Consider the following 16,238-nt stretch of genomic DNA (forward strand, 5'->3'; position numbering starts at 1 on the left):
TCTTTATGACCAGATACAGACAACTATAAAGATTCAGTTGCATCCTCCATCTGAAATACAACATACACAAACAACAAGCCTGAGAGAACAAAAACTTTCTACCCTCAGGTTGTATCTCAGTTGTTAATTAACACCATGTTTGCACCCAGGGACTCTGCCACATTGCAGCCTGTCCTATGCGATTCATTATCCCATATAATCAACAGTGTCTTTATGGTCCTTATTTCACCATGGAAGATCTGCTATCTTTAGTTGTGTATTGGCATGGACGGTGGTGAGACACTGGAGCAGGTTGCCCAGAGAAGCTGTGGATGCCCCATCCCTGGAAGTGTCCAAGGGGCTTTGAGCAGTCTGGTCTAGTGGATGGTGTCCCTGCTGCCCATGGCGGGGGGTTGGAACAAGATGATTTTCAAGCTCTCTTCCAACCCAAGCCATTCTATGATTCCATATGCTACTGATTGCAAATTGGACTGTATTTAATAGGCATGCAACTGTTTGTTGCTGGTGAAATGCAATGAGCTTCCACATCCATCTATTGGTTTAAGAAAAATTATTTAAGTGAAATTTAAGAGCTGTCATAAATGCCCAGAAGGGCAGAACGCATAGCGAAGGAATACGAGATCATCTCAGCAAATAGCTCTGTAGTTCTTCAAATTGATCAAAACTCTTATAATCAAAAAAAACCATGAGAATTGTGGTTTGGTTTGAGGGAGAAAGGAGAGGAAAGGATGGCTCTTGGTTGGGTATTTAAGACCAAGCAAAAAATTGTCTGAAGTTATACATCTCCAGATTTTACATGTAAAGGGTACGCCGATGAGTGGAACAGAGACATTTATCAGGGCAGAGAAAGCAAAAGGTAGCTACTGTGCTGAGCAGGAGGGGCTCCTGGAGGAAACTAGGGAAAAATATAGACTTTCTTTCTGGTTCTTCACCTGGTGTAATTAGGAAGCAGGGTCATTTGAGGTATTTGCAAGCAGCTAAATGGAACACTGGATTAGCTTCAAGTGTTTTTTGTTTTGCTTGGATATTCTTTTTCCCCATCTGAAACAGAAACTGTAATGAATCTAAGAAAAAGAAACCTTTGGGAAAGGTTTGCTCCAGCATCTGATAACTGAAAATTCAAAGTTTCTCATTAGCCAATATGTTACTCCTATTTTATAAAGGTGGAAGACAGGGAACAGAAGCATAAGAGCTTTTTAAAAATTTTCACAAAGTCCCAAAGTGACAAACCAAAAGAGTTAATACAGCTAGGCAGAGACCCTAAAAATCCAGTGCCACCGTTGTGATGGCACATTCAATGATCTGAACATTTTCAGCAGTCCAAGCTGTTCAGTGACCACAAAGTACTTGTATTAAGCTTTGGAAAACTGCTGAGAAACATTTTTCAAAGACAATGAGGGGTTCACCCAAGGATGGAGCAGCAGATGTGAACAAAACCAAGTCCCACAGAAAACCAGCAGGTCGTTTCCCTGGGCTTCCCTAGGAACACAGCAGACAGTGGTCTTAGGGGAGCAAGAGAGACATAGAGACTGACATAGCCACAGACTAGTTGTGACAGGCTGTTTTAAAAAGAACTATTCCACTAAGATTGTATTTTATAGATTAAAGGTGCATTTATTATTTATTAGTACTGAAAAAAGATCAAAGTCAGGCTGCATACCAACTGCACCTCAGCTGTGACATCCAGCACTCTGGGATGGTGCTGACCAAATTAATTTTCAGTGTGATTTAGAGTTCTAATTATAAAATCAGGTACCTTATAAACCGATAGTCTAGAGATTGCCTAGTTCTCATGCCAGATAAACTAAACTGCTTGAAGAAAAAAGGAGGGCCTGCCAGCAGTCAGTTTGGAGCGCCTGGCAAAACAGATTAGGCTTGGTACGGAGGTTTTAGATACCCCATCCCTGGAAACGTTCGAGGTCAGGTTGGACGGGGCTCTGAGCCACCTGGTCTAGTTGAAGATGTCCCTGCCCATGGGAAACCTTTAAAGGTCCCTTCCAACCCAGACCATTCTATGGTTCTGTGATTTTATGATTCTATGATGATTCTGTAGATCTTCTTATTCCTTTTCTAGAATACCCATTTCCACACCTGACACTTCTATCTCGCTCCTGAGGTGTCTGGGAGAGCACCAGACTCTTTGCTGCTCTCTGGTCACAGCGATCCATCATCGCAGAGGACAGCAGAGGCCACACCACAGAGAGAATGCCAGAGCTGACACACACCCATGTCCCGATACAGTCTTGTAGCATTTCTGGCTCTTTCTCCCTGCACAGACTTCAAGAGTACCAGCTCCCATTGCCACTCAAATAATTTTGTCCTCTGAAAGGTCTTAAGTTGCATTTATTCTCCAAATACCCACCTGGAAGCAGCATTCTGCCCTTGACTTACTGACTTGATTTCATCACTATCCAACAACTCTGATTTTGCATATTCAAAGCAGAAGTTCACCCCAATGGAACTTAAAAGTTCTTCAGGGGAAACTACTGAAAGTAACTTCTTTGCAAAATGACCTGCCCAAGATTTAATCTTCCTCTATTACAATTACTTCTGTTTCATGAGAAAAAACTCATAAAATTGTTATAATTGATGCTAGCTCAAACCACACATTAATTAAGGAATGAAGGAATATTTCTATTAATACTGCTTTTGTAATGCAAAGTCTATCTCCTGAAATGAACTGCAAGCAACTAAAAATAGCAAAATGAAAAACCTTTGGGGCAAGTATTGCCTCTGAAGTATAAACAGCTTCAGATTTTTAGTCAGCACGCAAAATTGCTCTGTTCTAACCCCTTCTGTTTATAAGCAAGGAGCCAATAGAAAATAAAATTGTAATTAAAATCCTTGGAATTCATGCTGGCAAGCTATTTATTAATATAATCATTTTTAGACGTTGAGTTAGCACAAGGATACCACTGTTCAAGCTTTATCACCGTATCTTTTAATTCTTCTGTTTGCATTTGGCTCTTCCAACCATTTCCAAATTTATAAGCCAGTGAGAATTGTTTTATTAGTGAAGCATTAAGGTGCCCACACAAATATTTCGCCTCAAAGAGTCTTTTTTTTCCCCCCATACTTCTGAAGAGTTTCTTTCCTAATTCACTTATTTTATGTGTGGCAATTACACAATTGCTTATGCAGTTTATTATTTTATTTTTCTTGGGATACTTCTAAGAATTACAGCCTTTTCCAATAAAGACTTTATTTTTCTTTTCCTTTCTATTAATAGATTTCCAACCAATTTGGATTCAATATACCCATATATTGTTAGCAAAGTGGAATCTTTTTCCAGCTGCAAATACTAGCTAGAAATGCATAACAGAAACGTAACTGCACAAACGAAAAGACGAAGTCATAAAATATAAAACTTTACATATCAGATAAAAATTAAGTTGAAGCGAAGGCTGCTATTCCAAAACTAGAGCTTTGTGTGAAAGATGTTACCCCAAAAGTAAGCAAAGTAAAAATTTAAAAAATAAATTAAATTAAATTTATTACAAGGAAATAAAGAAATTTTAAGTCCATTTTAACATGAAATTCACATACGGTAAGACATAGAAAAAGAATATATCTACTCAGCAACTCTACTTATGCCTGTGTTTGAGGCACAAAGCCTCAGTCCCAAGCCTCACAGACATATATGAAGTCTTTTTCCACATTTTCCCCTCTTACGGTATCCTTCCAGGGCAGCTTTGCGTTGTTTTGGTGTACAGACTTCACCCTTCCTGGGAACAAGACATAAGGATGAAAATTTCTCTGAGAATTTTACAGATCACAGAAAAGAATTTTGGTTCATAAGGAATTATGGCTAGAAAATAACAATTTTTAAAATGTTTTAAAACTTAAGTTAGGCAAAAGATTGTCATAAATTGAACAGGGAACTTGAACGATATCTTCATTATTCCACCAAAAAAATTGGCCTGATACCAGGAACAGAATTCCACAAAGGACTTGCTTTTCAATGTCTGAACAAAGAAAAATGGGCTTTGCTATGAACATGTGGGAAACTGAGTAAACTCCGAAAGATGAAACGCTGCAATTTTGATCACAATACACTATCTCACTTAAAGAAAATGAGGTTTTCTCATCCCTGTTTCCCACAAAGAACTGCCTTAACTATGGAGCGAAATCAGCGTGACCACAGCACAGCGCACATGGTCAGGATTAACTTCCTCTGATGAATAAGGTCAGAGTCAGTCCGTCCAAAACGCTTAAGCAATCAAAGGCAAAATATAAAATAAAAATCAAGAGACTATATTCACTTCTGCTGACTGTTATGTATAATTCATACTCAGTGCGTGAATGCATACTCAGTGTGTGAATTTACACATACTCAGCCCAGTGGGATCCCTACCTTGGAAAACCTGCCAGAAGGTTGACTCAAAGAGATTTTGGCTTAGGAGAGTTAAAGAAGAAAATATCATCCTCTGTTCCTACCAGGTAAAACAATGAAACAACGGACCTGTTTCAGCAGATTGTGTTAGGAAACGCCCTTATCAAATCATATCAATAGGCCTTTAGACAATTTTAGGGTGATTAGTGGTAAAGGAAGTTGATTCTTAATTTCTTCTATTCTTCCGCTCTCAGTCTAATAGTGAGGCTGTTAGTAACTATCCAGCCTTCAGGTAAGTACTACCAACACATTTCCATCCATTTCAATGAAGCAGACAAGAAACGTGCTACCAAAGAAGAAAATTTGAAAACTTTACTTGCAGCATGCTCAAGATGCTATCGATACACTACATATACACATCATATAGCAATGGCAGAAATATATGTAAAAAAATATTCTACTGTTAAAAATGTTCTATAATTTAACACAACCACAAATAGTTGTGGTTCAACTGAAAAACTTTTTTTCAGTTCATACCTGAAAAAAACAGCAGTAGGTGAATCAAAATTTGATGCCGGTTTTCTACACTTTACAAATGTGAATGGCATTTGGTGTTAAAGATTCACCATGAAACCAAAAGAGGAATAAAGGCAGCTGTAATGAAATGGACGTGCTCTGTGCTGCCCTGGGACAGTCTGGGGTCAGAGTTCTGAGAAGCACACCATCTCCTCGCTTCTCTCTAAACTTCCATCAAAATCAGTTTCTGCCTGTCTGTAGGGAGCACATGAATAACCTACTGCTGAAAACTTATCAAAAAAATAGGGATGCTTCCAACGTTGTTCTCTCAGTGGTGTTTCTAGACAAAGTAAAGATGCTCAAGCTGGCCGCATTAGTGGCTGCTTCTCAGCTATGAGGTCTTTACCATATACACATAGAGGCCATAAGGAAGGGAGAGGGAGCAACAGCGGGTGAAATACAGAGCAGCGAGGTTCATTTTGAGATACAGCGTCAGGAAACTGAGACAAGATTATATATGGATGGATTATGCCAGGAGGAGGCTTCTGCTCAGGCGAGCTGGTACCTGTGGGTCACCAGATCTTAAGGACGTGGTAGATTTACTGGCTCTACAAGGGGAATCCACCAGGTATAGGTGTCCCAAACACCTACAAGCAAAATACCTACCACAAACAGTAGCAGAGCAACGTCCATTGTGCACAGTGGCTCTCAACACCTGAAAAAAGTATCTATAATAAGATAGGCATTAAAGTAAGTATTTGGGGAAACACGTTTACAACCAGAGTAGCATAAATGCCCTTTGCAACCTTTCCTTGCTGAAAAATATAACTGGAGTAATTTGGTCTCGTACTAAAATGGGATTTGCTACGTTTCAGGGAAGGAATTAGAGTATAAATCCTTTTAAGTTACACAGGAGATGGACATGGAATTCATCACACTGCTTTATTCATGTCTTCTCCCACATTCCCTCTCTTTCTAGTTCTTCCAATTTAAGTTTCACATTCAAATAACTGCAATTATGGAACAATACAATCACAGGGTGAGGGTGTGTTCTGTCTTTAAACAAGGGTGAAAAAGAAGGATCATTCAAAATCAAATAAACTTATGCAAGCAATTAGTGCAAATTCCTATAATCTGGGATTATTTCTCTTTGTTACTATTCAGCTGCAACAGGCTAGTCAGAACAGGAATTTTCCTTTTTACTGGTGTTTTTCAAGGTGTCTGTACGGACAGCCGAAAACTCATCACAGTTACCAAAGCTGTGTTAGGATTTTAAGAACAATTTAAATTTGTTAAACTGGCTGAAGTTTAGACAGAACCAATCTTAAAACCAGCAAGGTGGCCATTTTACTAGTTCTCTTGTGCAAAGTTGAGTGGAGATTAAAAGAATTCCAAGACATGACATCTGAGGCAGACTGAAATTATTAGGAGAAACAGATTTATGTTCAACTTATTTCCATAATAGCAAACAGCCCTCTGGCTGACATTTCAGAAGATTCAGTCCATAGTCTCAAATTCCTTCGACTTGGAGACATACTTTAGGAAACAGAGTGATTAAACCCAGGTTTCCCGTGCGAGTGGGATCCATCCAATCACGACTGCAGCACCACAATTTCCAGGCATGGGCCACTCAGCTCAGAAACACTGCCTCGATGGCTTACTCACCTTGGGTAAAACGTCAGGGGGCAATACGGTCTGGACAGCTGATGCAGAGCTGTACACCTACAAGATCCCGTGAAGATGCCACCATGCTGTCGGTTTCCCTTGCCTGGCACGCAGGAAGGGGCAGCAGCACACCTCCAGGGCCGCTGCGCATCACCCACACACCAGTACCCAGGCAAACCACCAGTTTGTGTAACTGGGGATCTTTCAGCCTCAGAGCTGAAAGCTGGGAGCTAGAAGAGGGCTACAGCTATGCCTGTGCCATGTTTTCTGAATCAGGTACAGACACCCCAGCAGCAATGAAGAATGACCGTTTCGTTTGGTTTCAGACGTGACGCTTTAGCCCTCGATAAGGTAATTAAACGTGAGCCCTGGCAGTTCAGTATTTGTTTGGAAGTGTTCCATTAGTGAGAGTCGTTTTGAATAGGTTACACTCATAATGCATAAAATACATGAAAACAGAACAAAAAGGTAACAAAAGGGAACCCAGCACCTTGAGCTTAAAATGCCGTTTGCTGAAGGCGTTGCTATAAGCTGTGATGGAGGTCGTGTCTCAGGTTAGGAACACGGTGAAGAGAACAGAAGCACCCGCATCATGCCTATGATTCTTCTGATGACAGCTGTGATGATTGATGGACCTTGCTCAGCCTGCCTTGGCTACCCCCCCCCCCCCAAAAAAAAAAAAAAACCCACAAAAAAGAGGTTCAACGTCAAAAGGAATAAATAAATGTTATTAATAACTTAAATTTTATTAAGGTATAGCTCACCTAGCTACGTTTAAAGCTAGGACAAAAGTCAGACCTGGAAGTCCTAAGGGACTTCTATTAGCCATTAAGGCTCACTTTGCAAAAGCCAGAAAGTGACAAGCCACAGGAGACAACTAGGAAGCATCGGAGGTTGCCCAGTTACATCCCTGTGGGACTAACAAGAGTAGGACTTGGAACTGCAACACATCTCTCCAGGCAGTCAGAAATTTGATCATGGAAACGTTAAGGCACACACGGATTAAAACCAGTTGCATCAAACATTTTAAAAGAGATTTCCCCCTGCCTCTCCATCAGTAACCCTTCCGCTATCACATATTTAGAGATACCTTTTTCTAATAACATCACTTGTCAGATAAGTTATAGAGCAAAATGAGCAACAGTAAAACATTTATTAGAACTATGCTGAACAGGGAACAGACTATCTACTGTGCCACAGTAAGACAGATGAGTTGGACGGAGCGGTCCATACATAAACACCAAAGATCACATTAACTCTATTTTATTAATCACTACTACAGTAAAATTCACCTCCTTGTTATGTTCTTTTCTGTCTCTGGCTGTTAAGGAGTTCAAAGCTATCCTCTTTAAAACCTGTTAATGGTCACCACCTGGCTTGCTCACACTACTCTAGAAAATTTTGAAAGATACTTTACATCATATCACCCTACTAATTCCAAGAAGTCAAATGAAGACTTTTAGAGAAGACTCTAAAAATGAATCATCAGGTTTGGGTCCATCATCGTTGTTTCCAGTCAAAACATTTCAGAAGGAAATTACAGCAGCCAAGGTAATCAAGCACGGAGCTCTCGGGGTGGGTATTTTGACACCTTAAATTTCACCATGGAAATTTGTTCTGCTTGAATGAATCAGTAACCTGGAAAAAACCCAAAATGAGTAAAAAAAAACTACAATAGGTGGTGATTCATTTTTTTACCGTCCAGTGGCTACGTGCATTCATAACATGCTGAAGGACCCACTGGGAAAAAGAACACTGCAGCTAGCAAGGGCAAGAACCCTCAACTAGCATATGCATCAGCAAACGTGTGACACATCCACTGGGCTTCAGAGTTCCATCGTTGAAGTGGTGCTTTGACAACATGGTGATGAGTACAGTAGGAAAATAAGGGGACAAAGGAAAAAAAGAATATCTGAAGAAGTCATCTGTTCACCACAGGAATCTCTTCCTAGGCATTAGCCAATATGTTTTACTCCTCAGGATGATGTTAAATTTTAAACATGGTGAATAACCGCGTCTAGAGTTTTTGCAAGCCCCCATTTGGCACTTAATATGGCAAAATCTTTCATTTCAAGCCTGGAACAGAGTACAGGTAGACATTAACTTATCACCGTGGAGAAACCTTGTGCTGGCCAGCAAGACGCAAGGAAGCGAAGAGGCATGCTGTCAGTAGGGACGGCATGGCTCCCTAATGGCATCAACGTCCAAAGCAAAAGGATTTACCATTTTCCCTAACAATACCAATGATATTGTACTAGGGAAGGAGAATTCAGAGAATCACTTTTGTCAGAGACAAGTAATCATTCTAAATGTGCTTTGCTTGTACCATTTTGAACCCACATATTCTAAAGTGCTTACTATTGCAACAGAGCCTGGTTGTTTTGTATCATGACATGAAAATACAGATCACACCTTTACCACACGACATAACACAACAACAGTCAGCAATCAGGTCTTGCAAACATCCGCCTGCCAAAACATCCAAGGTAATTGCATCAATCACTGGCTCCATATAAACAAGTTCATGGTTGGTGGTAGCGTGGGCTGACGACTGTCATGAATTAGTTTGCTTATGAGACAGTGTCTCAGTCTACAGACGACAGCCACATCTCCTGCAAATCTGCAGAGTTTCACTGATCTCATCAAAACTCCATCTATTTTGGGCTGAACTGGACCTGCAACCAGACGCATGCAGCGCAGGGACAGGTGGTGCTCACAGGGTAACCAGATGTGCCTGTTCAGTCACGTAACACAACTCACCGCATCGTGCTATAACTTAAGCCAGTTACCAGCGATGCCGGGGGCTGCCAGAGATCACCGCAAGCAGCCAGTGTTCCCTTGCAGCATCACTCTCCCTACCTGTTCCCGAGACGGAAAGAGAATGGAGGAGGAAGAAGATGTCTTTTTAAAGTGTTTGCTCTGCTTTCACTTGCTCATAAAACTGATATTTTTATTACATCTGGAAAGAGCAAGCTACATTCATTTCACCTTAAGCCTTCATTTCCCTTTCAACCTCCTTTGAGGTACTTGCATCATCTGCACAGTATTTCCTTATTAGCTACCTTTCACTGGCTACCTAGAAATCCTATTGCTTCTAAGGATTATCTCTCTGCAGCACAAAGTCATTGATATTTGTCTTGAGATAAAAAATTATCACTTTTTCATCTAAACCAAAAGTTCACAGTTTTCTCTCTCCATGTAGTTCCTTCAGCACATCGTTTGCAGGCTCTCAGCACACCCGATCCAGTGTGATGCTGATAGCTCCTGTTCAGCTGATACGCTCTTCACTAGTCCTTTGAGCGTAACTGTGAAAGTAGCTGAATCCTGACTTTCCTCTTGCTCCTGTTAGAAGTGCAGTAAAGGAACAGTATGACATTAAACCCCCACCTCCCTGGTCTTCTCCATTCAGAGCACCCCAGCATGGCTATATAATATTTTACATATCCAGCTTCTTCACACACGCAAATACCCATGCATATCCTGGCGAGACATCTCTGAATGTATTTACTTTACTTAGGATACTCTGGAGTTCAGCTGTACCTCGTGAATCACTATTTATTATACGAGATTGATGGCGTATAGCATTAAGCATGTTACTCTCTCATCTAGCAGCTGATGACGACGAACTTTTAATTCATCCATTTGATTACGTACACCAGGATTTCTCAGAGGAGGCTAAGGGAGTTAGGTGGTGAGATCAGTGGATTTTGATAAGAGACTCAGCACCAATAATACACACACATACTCTTTGGTATGCCCTAACCAGACATTTTACAAACAAATTCCTATCGCTTATGTCATAGGCTTCACATGACAGCTACACAGATCATACAGAGCACAGAAGTTTAAAAAGGCAGCTCCTCCTAATATCTAAATCTCGAGGTGGCTGGGGCCCAACTTTTCCTAACCAGTGTCAGATGGAAGGCTACCAAAACAGACAATGCCATCGCACTTGGGGATCCTACTGCAAGCTACACAAGAGTCTTGACCATGTATGTCCTTCTGTCTTGTCTATTTTGATTTTAAGCTCTTTGGGCAAAATATCTGGAGATCTGATCCAACCCAGCAAGATTGGATGCACAGAAACATAAGCAAAATGTATATAGGTACATATGAAAACTAAAGCCCTCCAAACCCTTTCCCCTCCTCCTGGATAGCAAGCATCTTTCTCTGTGGAAGAGAAACCAAGATTGAAACACTCAGGCTGATTAGCCAAGCAATCATTATTGATAAAGTGACAATGACCACAGCAATATTTCTCAACATTTCCCTGGATGCATTGTAATGCAATTGACAACAGAAGAAATAGTGCCAGGACTGATTCCAGTATGCATTTTTATAACCTTTTCAGAAAGCTGCATTAGAAGGACCCCTGTCAGGTATCGACAGGACCATTTATAAAATTCTATAAAATATTCTTGACATTCAGGACCGTAGATTTTTAAATAAGTTAGGTAACCAAGGATATGTTTGGAAACTTACTTTAAATTGTTTTCTTTCCTCGGCTCCAGCATGTAACAGCTCAGGTAAATAAAACATCTTGACACATTCTACAGCTGAAGGCAGCTTGCTGCAGTGGCTCAGGGGAGGATTTCTGAGCGGGGGAACACGCCACTCCCACCATTTCCACTGTTCAGAAAAGAAGACTTTGTGAGAAACGTTCACAAACACTAAATTCTCACATAGAAAAGCTAGCTCCTGTAAGTGTCCTCCCACTACCAGTGGAAATAAAGTAGTTGGTTTTGTATTATTTTATATGAGATTTTTTAGAACTGCAATGTTGTAAGACAATTTTGATGAGGCTGCAGCACTGGAACAGAGAAGTTCCAAACCAAACCCTTAGAGGCTTATGGAAAAGGAGAGAGCCCTCAGCACAGACACGTTATCACATAAATCAGGCAAGAATGGGAGCCAACGCAAGTATGATTTAAGCAATGCATTAGTTCAAATAACAGAGAAAGTGAAAGCCCCAGGAGACAAAGAAAGCAATCTCTTCCCCTTAAAATTTGGAATGTGCCAGATTAGGGCTGCTGGGCTGATCAAAATCTTAGCGTTAGCTCTTGATCAATTATTGTGCTCTCTACCAAGAACCACACACTCTGAATTCCCAAAGCAAAACTTAATTATATCTTGCCTCCTTTTCTCTTAGATTAAAAGCAATACATTTACACAAGATAACATCCAGCACATCTGATTGTTGAGCCAGTTTCTCATTCTAATTGAAATAACCTCTTGTGCTCCAATGTTTAATGAATAAATTCCCAAACCTGTCTTCTCCCAACACAAATCTGCCCTATATTTTTTGCTGTTACAAAAAAGCAAATGCTGCATATCCAGGAAAAGGGGTTAGTGAAAGGAATATTCAAGACCCTTGCGAAGGGGAGGAAAGCTCCCCAAAAGACAGTCGCTCTGATGAGAAACAATTCACCCCAAGAAAGTCTGTAAGAAGTTTTCACTCAACAAAGAGCTGAGCCACAATGCAGGAACCAGAAAATGAACATACTTTTGTCTGCTGCAACAAAGATAGCACAAAACGGAGACGACTCAGTTCTGCTGCCCAGAGTAGCGGTAGGAGGGTTGACAGGGTACTGACCCAGGCAGGCAGCGGGACAGATCAAGAACTCAGGAGCTACCATCATCATAACATCAAACCAAGTCCTCAAAAAAGACTACAGATGCCTGGGTGCTGATGTGAAGGCTATCACCAGCCATGTCCCTCCTCCATCTCCAGCTCTCTCATTACACCAACACTTATATAAGCCAAGAGCTTATATACCAAAACTTATACATACCAAAACTTAACGGATGCCAAGAGCTCCCTTGGATCACACAAGAATGGGAGTTCGTACAGTCTGCTACAGGAAGGAAAACTGGAACATAAAGAAAGGAAACATGCTTGAAGCTTAAGTTTACAGCATGAAACCTCATGATCTGCCCTTTACCCTTAGAAAGCAAAATTAGCACATCGTCTTACTCCAGACTCTTTGTACTGTCATGTCTTGAGCCACAACTACTTTTAAACCTCAGTCCTGCAGAAGAATCTGCTGTAGTTGACCTCAACACCTACAGAAGGACTTAAGCAAGAGACAATAACTAAGAATCTAAAAAAAAATAATTTTATTTTTGCAAGGAGGGAAGAGTTACTTAAGCAAAACAAGATCAGAGCTTATTGATGTAAGCAGATTACCATTAACACATTACCAAGATTACAAATAATGACTTGCACCAGCCTCACGGTAGTTGAGCCTCTCGTGATGGTCTGCAGTTGAGAGCACTGTAGGCACCCCATAAAACCACAGCACAGCATGAATCTGCTCAGAGCTTCAAGATGGAAGACTTAAATTCAGTTTATGTCAGGCCTAGCAATTCTTATTTTACAACAGTGCTTAGGTTCAATAACATATCTGTGAAAATCTCTTCTTCCTCAGCTTTTATGACGAAAAAAATTATTTTTTTAAATTATTATAAAAATATTTTTTATTTTTAAAAAGATATTACTACATCTTTCATTACATATTTTTTCTATTTTATATAATATATTTTATATTGTTTTCTCACAACTCAGGTAGGAAAGTACTTGCACAACCTGAGACTGAATTCTGATTTTCTAGTGTCACAGATTGCTTCTTAGCAGGATGGATGTCACCAGCCACGGGTGACATCCTTGGTAACAGGCAACATTGGATCGGATCATGAGTGGGTGTAAGTGACAATCCAGACTAAGTTAGACCCCATCATGACTGAACAATGCTTTTCAAAAATATCTCGTAAGCAAGCAGCACATAATGCTTCTCATCTATATATCTTGATGGTTTCATCATCCCAAGTCCTACCACTTCACCAACATGAGAGAAGCATAATTTGGAGGACATTATAACAAGCCTGAAGCCATCCAAGTATTTGTAAAAGGTATATATAATAAAGCACTAGCACAAACCTTGCGCCCTGTGTGCAACACGCTCCCCTGGGGGACAGACCTCCCCTGGTCTGTTCAAACTCAGATGGACTCTGCTTGCTCCGACAGACTCCAGCAGGAGTGACCCCTGAACCCCACTCAAGGATGGCTGACAGATACAGATAGATGTAAACGCCTTTCTTCGACTATATGATATACAGGACTCGAGTATAACCTTGTGCCCAAGTTAATCTGAGCAGGTTCAAACTTACCCATTCTGAGCAAATCTAGACATTATTGCCTGTGTATATAAACCTTTATTTTCTACTCTCCAGCTGGCAGGGACAGCATCCTACTACTGCTTTTTAAAACCCTCTAAATAGAAAAATGAGACCTAGAGGCCAAGAGCCAATTTTTGCAGGTGAAAGCGTTGATTTCATTCTAATGACTTTTCACAAATGTCCAAGAAATGCTGTAAATCAATCAGGTGGCCATCACTAGCCCAGAAGCATCACGAAATGTTGCTGCCACTGCTAAGAAAGCTTAGGGGACACAATCAAGTATAAAAGCATTTTGAGGAAATCCCTGTCTTTTCATGAGAACATGGTGTATCAAAAAAGACAGAGTTGTTGGGGTTTTTTAATTTCCTTTCTTAAGATGTTTTGTTTTGAAGTTCTCCTCTGTTGAGACAATGAAAAATTAAATGAAAAACCAACACACTTTGCTTTCATTTTTAAGGTCTTTAGGGTTTTGGTTTTGATCATAGTGTTGGGAAAAAATGCTTACAACACTGACTTCTATTGAACGCGATAGATGAATTGATCAGAATGATCTTGAAAAAACATAGAAAAGCATCGTTAGAAAAGTATGACTGAGCCAGAGTTTATCTTTGACATTCCTGCCACCTGCACTAATTCCATAGTCCAGAAACAAAGAATCTAAGCACACAGAAAAACACCTGGCATTTGCCATAACATTTAAAAATCCAGGAGAGTGGTAACAGTTATTTAAAGGAAAATGAACAGTTTGTACATGGTTATTCTCCATGTCCTTCGCCGCAGAGCCTCATGGAACATACTCTGTTGGAAAAGTTTTGTGTGTCTTTTTTCTGTTTCTTTTAATAGAAAAAGAGTCGTACATCAGCATCACAATGCTGGGCACAGGTGATGCCTCACTGTGCTCACGGTTGCAAAAAGTCTGCTGGCATCAGCCAGTGAATGTACCCGGTGCTGTGTCTTTCTGATGGGGAATTTACTCACCCAGCCAAAGAGGAAACAGATTTGCTTACTCAATCACATGCACAAAAAAGAAATTTGAATCTCAAATACCCAAAACAAAGCATGCACAAAGGATCTAAAGTCTCAATAATTCTTTGCAACATTTTATCTAGGACCACACATGAAGAAGGCACAGCGTCTTCAGATAACTCACCGCACCAAAAGGGCAAATATTGACTGGGAAAATAATTTTCAATAAATTAAACTACTTCTGTAATTTTTCAGATCCTCCAAGGAAGCAGAAACAACTCAGGAACTCACATTCTGCCATACCAGAGATCTGTCGGTAAAAATCTAGGACAGAAAAAGCACAGAATTTCACCTCTCGGAGTACATTTTCTAGGACTGGTGTTCGGGAAACAAAATTACAAGATTACTTATCCACTGAAAATACTTGGGTGGAAGTTACTGAGACACAGTAACCATGGAGCCCAAATTATGCCATTTTTTACTGTCACTTTCCAGAGTTTAACAACATTACACTGCAGCGCTTTTGCTTCCAAGACATGGACAGTGCAGCAAGCTGCCAAGAAACATCTTCCTGGACATAATGACCACTTGACCTCCATCTGAGGAGGAGCGGCTTAGCATAATTAAACTCTTCCATGACGCAGGGGAGGAGACCTGATGACCAACAGAGGGTTCCTTCCAAATTTCTTTCTGTGATTACACGCTGATTAAATACCTGTGTGTATCACCAGCGTATTTCCCCATTCTGCTCCAGATTCACTGGGCAGGCTTGGATCTGCATCACTTTATGATCCAGCCCTATATCAGGACCTATGAATAACTGCCCGTCTCCTTTGTGTGTCTGCCCAAGTCACTTCCACTTTTTTTCCCCCACCCCTTTCCCCTGGTGTCATAAGAATTTACTCTCTCCACGTTATAATCATAGCTCTTGCACACAGACCTCCCAGCCAGCCCCTGCACGCAAGGAGCCAGCACGAGCTGTCTGACGTTCCTGTGGTATATGCTCCAAAGATCTGCCAAAAAGATGCCCTTGATAAACAGCAACCCCTCCCCCACCCCGACATTGTCACAGGCAATTAGAGTTTCACTGCTGCCCCTGAAATTCAACTTTAAACAAACTTTGGAGGAGCAGCTGGCCATCGTAGCGAAATCTGAGAAGGAGTTTAAGGAGACCAGCAAGCACTGCACCTCCCTTGCTGTTAGAAACTCTTTGTTTGGGTTTTCTTCAAAACAGGCAAATAGGAGAGAGGTCTGCAAGGCCTGGGGTCCCAGTGACGTTGCTCAGAGGGTGGCTTACCATCCAGCCAGCGTGGCGCTCTACCACATGATGCAAATGTCCTGTGACCCTTGGGGACATCACCCAACGCAAGGGGAACCAGACAGCCTGGCACCAGGAAAGAGCTGTCTCAGTTGCAAACGCTTTGGACCAGGAACTGTGACATCCTGGGCTCACACCGGCGGCCTGCAGCCAGCTGTCAGCTTAACAGTCGCCTGCGTGGGAAATCAATAGCTACACGAGATTACTTGTGCTGCCTGGACTCTGAGGGGAAAACCTCCTATTTTGCTTTTTCACTGAACCATG

The sequence above is a fragment of the Falco naumanni genome, chromosome 11 (genome assembly GCF_017639655.2).
Source record: "Falco naumanni isolate bFalNau1 chromosome 11, bFalNau1.pat, whole genome shotgun sequence".
Classification (NCBI taxonomy): Eukaryota; Metazoa; Chordata; class Aves; order Falconiformes; family Falconidae; genus Falco; species Falco naumanni.